The following is an 8,420-nucleotide window of genomic DNA, read 5'->3' as shown; positions in this document are numbered from 1 at the left end:
TTATAGCATTAGACAAGTGTTTGTTATGTTATATGTATATATACATATTTGTGATGTGTTTGATCTGAAATGCAAATTATGATTGACATATTGGTTTGGTTATATGAAACATTACATGCGTGTAAAGTAATAGAGTAAAATGAAAGTAGACATTGAATAAAGCATATGTATTTAGCATGTTTTAATATTCGACTATTTTATTGGAAATTGACCATATGAATAGTAATTCATGCTATAAGATAACAAAATGCTTATATGAGAATTTAATAAAATTTTTTGTGCTTTGTGTATTAATGATTAATTATATTATAAAAGAATGAGTATACCGTAATTCATTTTGTGGTCGTATGAATTAGGCGTGTTTGGTTATGTTTTTGTAAAGATTTAACTTGTCTTTTGGCTTAATAATTTAATATAATAACTTAGATATTAGGCATGCAAAATGGTTCATGTTTTTATGTACTATGCGCATAAAGCTATAGTAATAGAACTAATATTGATTTCTTTGGAAGATATGTCAATGCAGTTTATGTTATAAGCTTATAAGTCATGATTCAAGAACAGCGTTCCAATAAGGATTAAATTGTAACAATGTGCAAATCTTAGGGAAAATATAAAAAACAAATAAAACATGATTGAGGCTTAATTAAGGAACGGTGCAGGAGGGGAGGGATATATAGCACAAATGTCCCTTCATCGCGAAAATGCGCGGGTCCTAAGGGTAAACGGGTCTGGTGGTCGGTTTGCGTCGTGAAACGACACCGTTTTAAGGCCAAAGCTCACGGCTTAAAACTACACCGTTTTTGAACACATATATGAACCAAAAAAATTGCCTTAATAACCTCACTTGGCCAATTATTCTCTCAAAATAGATTTCAAAACCTTTTTTCTCAAAACTTTTCAACTTCTCCTCCCTTTCAGTCGACCCGTAGGCTTCATCGGTGCCGAACGCGCCTCTACCCCGTTGCGGTTCTAACCATATCCACAAGGATCCGTCGACCTTTAGACCGGAGAAGCGGACGTTGGCTAGATCTATACCAAACAACAAATAAGCAAACTTTCTTCTTTTTCTTTTGTATATTTGTAAGATAAAGGAAAAAAATGAAAAAGCAAAATAAGGACCAAGAATCAATGAATTCACCACCTTTGAAAATGAATTCGATTTCTCTGTTTTGTGAATCTTTTTTTGACGCGTGATATTTGTAACAGGTTTTAAAGATTTATAAATGAAACGTTCTTGAGACTAACTTATTATCACAATTAAGGCAAGTGTACCTATCGAACAGTAGTATAGTTCAACAAGACCGGATTCTCGAACCTAAAGGAACTACGAGTACTAGTATTTACTTCCTTTTTATTATCTAGCCTAAAATTTAAGAGGTTTGGTTGTCTAAACTAATTACTAACTAAGAATGCACAGAAAGAAAAACTTGGGAAAATACTTTTGGGAAAATTTGATTGATTGAGACAATACCTAAGGACAAATCCACCTAGACTTCACTTGTTATTTAATTCTGAATCAGACGATTTATTCATTTGACTTGATCCGTAGAAATCCCTAAGTTATATTATTATCTCTCTCGAGACTAATAACGTCTAACCCTAGGTTGAATAATTGAAATCTCTTTCTAATTAACACCCTAGAATTTCATTAACTCGATCTATAGATTCCCTTATTAGGTTTCACCCTAATCCGACAAAATCTTATCACCCTATCTCTAGGCGCGCAATCAACTCTACTTAATTATGACAAATTTACTCTTAGACAGGGTCAATTCCTCCTCTGAAAAAGAGCTTAACTTGAATCAATACCTTGGAATATCAAAATAAGAATTAAGAACACATAATTAAGAACAAGTCAAATATTTATCATACAATTCAGATAATAATAACAAGATCTGTCTTAGGTTTCATTCCCCTTATGCATTTAGGGCTTTAGTTCATACTTATGAAAGAAAACATCTCAAAAGCAAAAAGATAACAAAACATAAGAAAACCTAAAACTCCTAAAGGAACTTGAAGAGAGATGTCCAGTCTTAATGATGAATTTGGCTCTTGAGATGGATCAATCGGCTTTCCTTGAGTAATTCCTTGCTTCCTACTCTGCATCCCCCATCTAATTGCCTCCTCAGGTGTTTAAATAGGAGTTGGAATGCTTAAGAGCCTCAAAATTTTCATTTTATGAATTGGACTAAACTTGGCTCGGCAGGGACAGGCCCATGTGACACGCCCATGTACCATTGCTTAAGGCCATGGTCAAGGCTGTTAAATAGGCACGGCTGTGTGATCTACCCATGTAAATCGTGCTTTGACCTTGCTAAAGGGACACGGCCATGTGACACGCCCGTGTGAGGAAGTCCATGCCATGTTGTTTTCCCATGTGGGTCTATTTTCTCTATTTTCGGCCCGTTTCTCGCTCTTTTTATTCTCTTGTGCTCACCTAAGTATAAAACATGAAATTAAAGGATTAGGAGCATCGAATTCACCAATTCTAAGGAGAAACCATCCATAAATGCTTTAAGCATGGGGTAAAAATATGTATAAATTATGGTTTATCAAATACCCTCACACTTAAGCATTTGCTTGTCCTCAAGAAAAACCCTCAACTCACAATCAAAATAAATTCTTCTTAATTTATAATTCCTATTAATAATATCTCAAAATAATCCATAAGTAATCATACATTGAGAATTTGACTGAAAGAACATCAAAGTTTCAAACATTCTAATTTGAGTATTTTATCATGAAAGCATAGGTGTCTCCCCTCATCTAAGTAATTACCTTCGACTCAAAATATCACAGATTTTCACATCCTAGCTAAATATTCACTCAAGTCACTCAAGGTGTTTAAGGATAATACATGAAGCACTCAATAGCCAATAATGAAAAGTCATTACCATAGGCTTGCATGAAAATCAAATCTCCACCACTATATATTGAGATGAATGATCACGTGATTTCGTGATAGGTTTTAAATATTTATAACTACTCATTCTTGAACTAACTATTATCGCGATGTAGGCAAGTGTACCTATCGAACAGTAGTATAGTTTTAGTAAGACCGGATTGTAGAACCCAAAGAAACTAAAAGTACTAGTAATGACTGTCTTTTTATTATCTAGCCGAAGAATAAAGAGGTTTTATTTTAATTAACTAATTATCTAAACTAAGAACGCATATAGAAAAGAATTGGGGAATTGCTTTTGGGAAAATCGATTGACTTAAGATAATACCTAAGGAAAAATCCACCTAGACTTTACTTGTTATTCTGGCTCTGAATCGGACGATTTATTCATTCAACTTGTTCCGTAGAGATCCCTAAGTTATGTTATTATCCCTATTCAAGACTAATAACGTCTAATCCCTAGATTGAATAACTGAGACTTTTCTCTAATTAACACTCTAAGGTTACATTAACTCGATCTATGGATCCCTTTATTAGGTTTCACCCTAATCCAGCAAAATCTTGTCACCCTATGTCTAGGCGCGCAATCAACTCCGCTTAATTATGATAAATGTACTCTTAGCCAGGGTCTATTCCTCTTCTGAATAAGAGCTTATCTGGAACCAGTACCCTGGGATATCAAAACAAGAATTAAGAACACATAATTAAGAACAAGTTAAATATTTATCATATAATTCAGAAAATAATAACAAGATTCGTCTTAGGTTTCATTCCCCTAGGTATTTAGGGGATTTAGTTCATAACTAAATAAGAAAACATCTCATAAAAAATAAAGAATACAAAACATAAAGAAAACCCAAAACTCCTGAAGGGGAATTGAGGAGAGATCTTCAGTCTTGATGATAAATTCGGCTTCTGAGATGAATCAATCGACTTTCTTGGAGTAATTCCTTACTCCCTATTCTTTGTCTCTTTTTTTTCCTCTTATAGGGTGTATTTATAGGCTTTGGAATGCCTATGAGCCCTCAAAAGTGGCTTTTTCTGAATTGGAATTAACTTTGCTTGGCAGGGACACGTCCGTGTGCGATTTCTTCAGGCCGTGTTTGAGCCTGTTAGAATGGCACGGGCGTGTGATATATGTAACACCCCAAACCCGTGACCGTCACCGGATTTGACCACGTGGTGTTACCGAGCTTACTTCCCTTATTTCTCTCTTGGAAATATTTAATTTCTGTTCCAGGCAGGCTAGCTAACTGCGTCACTGTCACCTTAAAAAAATCATATCTCGAGTTCCCGAACTCGAAAATCAGTTCCGTAAATTTTCCCTGAAACTATACTCATAATATCATCTACACATTTTTTGCTAGAATTTTTGGTCGAGCCAATTAGTACAGTTTATTAGTTAAAGTCTCCCCTGTTTCAGGGTTCGACTACACTGATCTTTGTGCACTACAACTTGGATATCTTCCTGTACAGGGCTCCAACACTTATGCCGTTTGTTTCTAGAGAAACTAGACTCACAAGGGAATCTGTACATATAGAGCATGACTTCTAATTCTCTCTGGTTAATTTATAGTGAATTTTCAAAAGTTAGCGCAGGGGATCCAGAAACCGTTCTGGCCCTGTTTCGCAAAAACCTGAATATCTCTTAAAATACAGCTCATATGGTCGTTTCGTTTCGTCCATATGAAAATAGATTCATCAAGGTTAAATTTCATAATTTATTCACTATTTAATTCTACTTCTACCATTTTTAGGGATTTTTCCATCTCACCTCACTGCTGCTGGCAGCATCTGTTACTAAAGCAAACAATGACTATTTCATAATTCTTCCATGGCCAACTATTTCATCATACATAATACAAACTATGGCCACCTTATCAAAATTAAGGTTTCTAAGACTCGTGACTATAGGTTTTAGAATCACACTCAACCAACCACATAGGCCATTTTCGCATGGCTTAAAGTTTACAACCCAAAATTCAACAAAACAATATAGCCTATACATGCCAAATGTTCTCCTAGTTCAACTACGAAGACAATACCAAAAGATTTCCAGCCGGTGTGATGACTTCAACGATGGTTCCGAGCACGCAAACGAGACGGATCCAAAGGACCTAAAATGGGTGACAAGAAAACACAGAGTGAGTTTATAACTCGATGAAGTCCTAAGCATTCGACAATCATCCATCAATAAAATTATCACAACATGAAACAATAAACGAGGTTAGGTACTCCATCCATGTCGAAACTATACCATAATTCCTCGGACCTTTCGGTTCAATCTCATACCAAGTCATACATCCACATTTCATATTCTATTCAATAAGATATTTGAGGCATTTTTACACACCAACTCATTTTCATCACAATCATACAATTGCAATCATCACATAGATTTAAAGCTTACCAAGCTCATCCCCGAACATGAACATAGTGCCTATTCGCCATGAGCTCAAGGTACTTACCCAATCCACTGTCCGTGATTAACTCGATAATGTCGCACACTCAGTGCCAATAGTGATGCAAAAGCATATATTGAGTCCGTACACTTAGTGCTATATATATATTCAGCTCGCACACTTAGTGCTATATAATCAAACTCGCACACTTAGTGCTGTACAATTTTAAACCCGCACACTTAGTGCCAATCTTGTCACCGTGCCCATTTAGACCCGCACACTTAGTGCCAAAATCAACAACTCAATACATCACACCTCTTTTCTTTTCCTTCAATACTTTCATCACCACATACATACATGTATATAAATTTATCATTCCTTTCGGCATAATTACATAGACAATATGTCTATTTAAATCAATACCAAATACGTGCTTAGTGACTTACCTTGTGTTGGGTAAAATAGTTCCAAGTCGGCTACTCGATGACCTTCGCCTTTCCCTTGCTTGATTCTCCTCCTTTAACTCCTTGAGCTTGATTAATAAATCAACTAGTTTAATCATCTTGCTAAACATTTTCAGTTCAATTACACATGCATATGTTTGTTTGTACATTCGGCAACCACTCTTACTAATTACCCATTTAGTCGATTATACACATAATTAAAGGCAACATCACGAATGGGCATACTCATGTATATAGATATATATATATATGTATACACACATAACCGAATATGCACCAAAATTTGATTCATCATCACCCACATACTCACCTTAATGGCCGAATATACTTGCAATTTTACAAACATTCTCCAACAATTTCTTCTTTAAACAAACACATTTATCATTTACTTCATAACCAAAACATCATGTGCAAACATATATACACATATAGGTGCAAGGCTGAATCTCAAGGTGATCATAATCACATATAAACATATATCAAAACACAAATTTTTACCTATCATGCAACAAGCATAAATCGCACTTATGAGCATGCCATGGCGAATACATCACACACCATCCCTTTCAATTTTTGGTCATGGTTAAACAAAAAAAACTCCATGTCTTACTCAAGAATGCTAAAAGAAATTTCAAGAGTAGTCAATCCATTATTACATGCATCATCAACAAGCTTCACATTTAGCATGCAGTGGCTTTAACACAATATCAACCTTGGCCAAATACCATTTCCATGGCATAACAAGGATTTGAACCATGGGCTAACATGAACATCAAGTTAGCAACTAAAACATGCATGAATCTCATGACACAACCTCAAACATACCTTAATCTTGATACAAGTATGACCAAATCTACTTCTAGTTCTCTTCTAAACCAAGCATGAAGCAAAAATCCTTCCTTTTTCCTTAGTATTTTCGGCCAAAGAAATGAGAATAGATGAACAATTTTTTTCTTCTTTGTTTTCTTTCTCTCATACAACTGCAAGGGGGAGAAGCATGGATGAGACCATTTTTTTCTTTCTTTGCCCATACTCTTTATTTTATCATTTCTCCCTAATGCACCAACAAAACATGTCTATGACATGTTTTGCCCATCCTCTCTGCCATGGCCGCCACCACCTATAAAAGGGGTATTTGACATGCAAGTCCATTGTTTTGCATGCATGCTTTAATTAGTCATCACACATTTCCCTATCATACTTTCAAAGTTTACTACTAGGTCCTTTCTAGTGAAATTCACCTTTATAACTCTAAATCAAATCATCAAAATGTCACACACAAATTAACACATATCATAGGCATCAAAATAAATTTTTAAATTATTTTTATGCCTCGGTTTTGTGGTCCCGAAACCACATCCCGACTAGGGTCAATTTTGGGTTGTCACAATATACCCGTGTGAGTCGTGCTTCGATTCTGCCAGATTGACACGGCCGTGTGGTCTGCCCGTGTGAGGAAGTCCAAGCTGTTTTAAGTTCGTACTTTGGCCCATTTTCTCTGTTTTTGGCCCGTTTCTTGTTATTTTTGCTCTCCTATGCTCTCCTAAGTATAAAACATGAAATTAGAGCATTAAGAGCATCGAATTCACCAATTCTAATGGAAAATCATCCATAAAATGCCTTAAACATGGGGTAAAAATATGTATAAATTACGGTTTATCAATGAACATCAATCAAAAGGTCTTTAAAGGATTGTAACGTGGCTTTGGTTAGGATGTGTGGTCACAAGTTGAAAGAAAAGGTTAGAATCGAGATTGAATTGAAAAATTACCTAACTAGAAAAAGTAATTAAACATCAATTGAGTACAAGTGAGCTTTTTCTCAAAAGATGAAATTTAGATACTGCGGCTCAACAATACAGAATTACTACTAATATGTAAGTATGAATTTTTTTTTAAGAACAAGTCAGCTACATAGAAGAGCAAAACATTGCTAAGCAATTAGTTCAAATCAAATCTCGACAAAAATAGGGGTCAAATTAGGGGATTTTAACAATAATGGTTTATGGGTTAATATTGAGGGTAAATCAATTAATGGCTTGTTGGGCTCAAAGGGGTTCACTAAGGGTTAATTATGTAGGTAGGCTTTTGTGGAGTGAGTGGGTTAAACCTAAGTGCCTTTATCATTTTGACATATCAAATCAAATGGTGTGGTCTTGACATGCATAATCAAGCAAGTTCTAGAATAACAATTCAATACTGACGCACTCAAAGCAACAATAAAAGTGAGCATGAAAGAAATGATAGAGCATAGATGCTCTAAAGGCTTAAAATCTCACAAAAATTATGGCTTTTTGATGTTTAAACTTGTGAATTTCAACTCAAGATAATACCTAAACTTGGGAAAAACAACCTATAAGTTTTTAATTCTTCAAAAATCAACTTATCATGCTTGATTCCCTAATGTCTTAAAGTTTAAACACTTAATGCATAAATGCCTATATTCTAATTCAAGACATATCAATAAAAATCATAAATTAATTAAAATTCATTCTAATAGTGATATAAATGATTTACATGAGAATAAGACACAATTCAGGGATTTCTAATGATAATGTAAAAGACCCCCCACACTTAAGATGTACATTGCCCTCAATGTACAAAGATAGATATAATGAAAAAGATAGATTTATAATCATAAGATAGGGAG

The sequence above is a fragment of the Gossypium arboreum genome, unplaced genomic scaffold (assembly GCF_025698485.1).
Source record: "Gossypium arboreum isolate Shixiya-1 unplaced genomic scaffold, ASM2569848v2 Contig00199, whole genome shotgun sequence".
NCBI classification, from domain to species: domain Eukaryota; kingdom Viridiplantae; phylum Streptophyta; class Magnoliopsida; order Malvales; family Malvaceae; genus Gossypium; species Gossypium arboreum.
The sequence above is the reverse complement of the archived record's forward strand: the minus strand, read 5'-3'. Positions refer to the sequence as shown.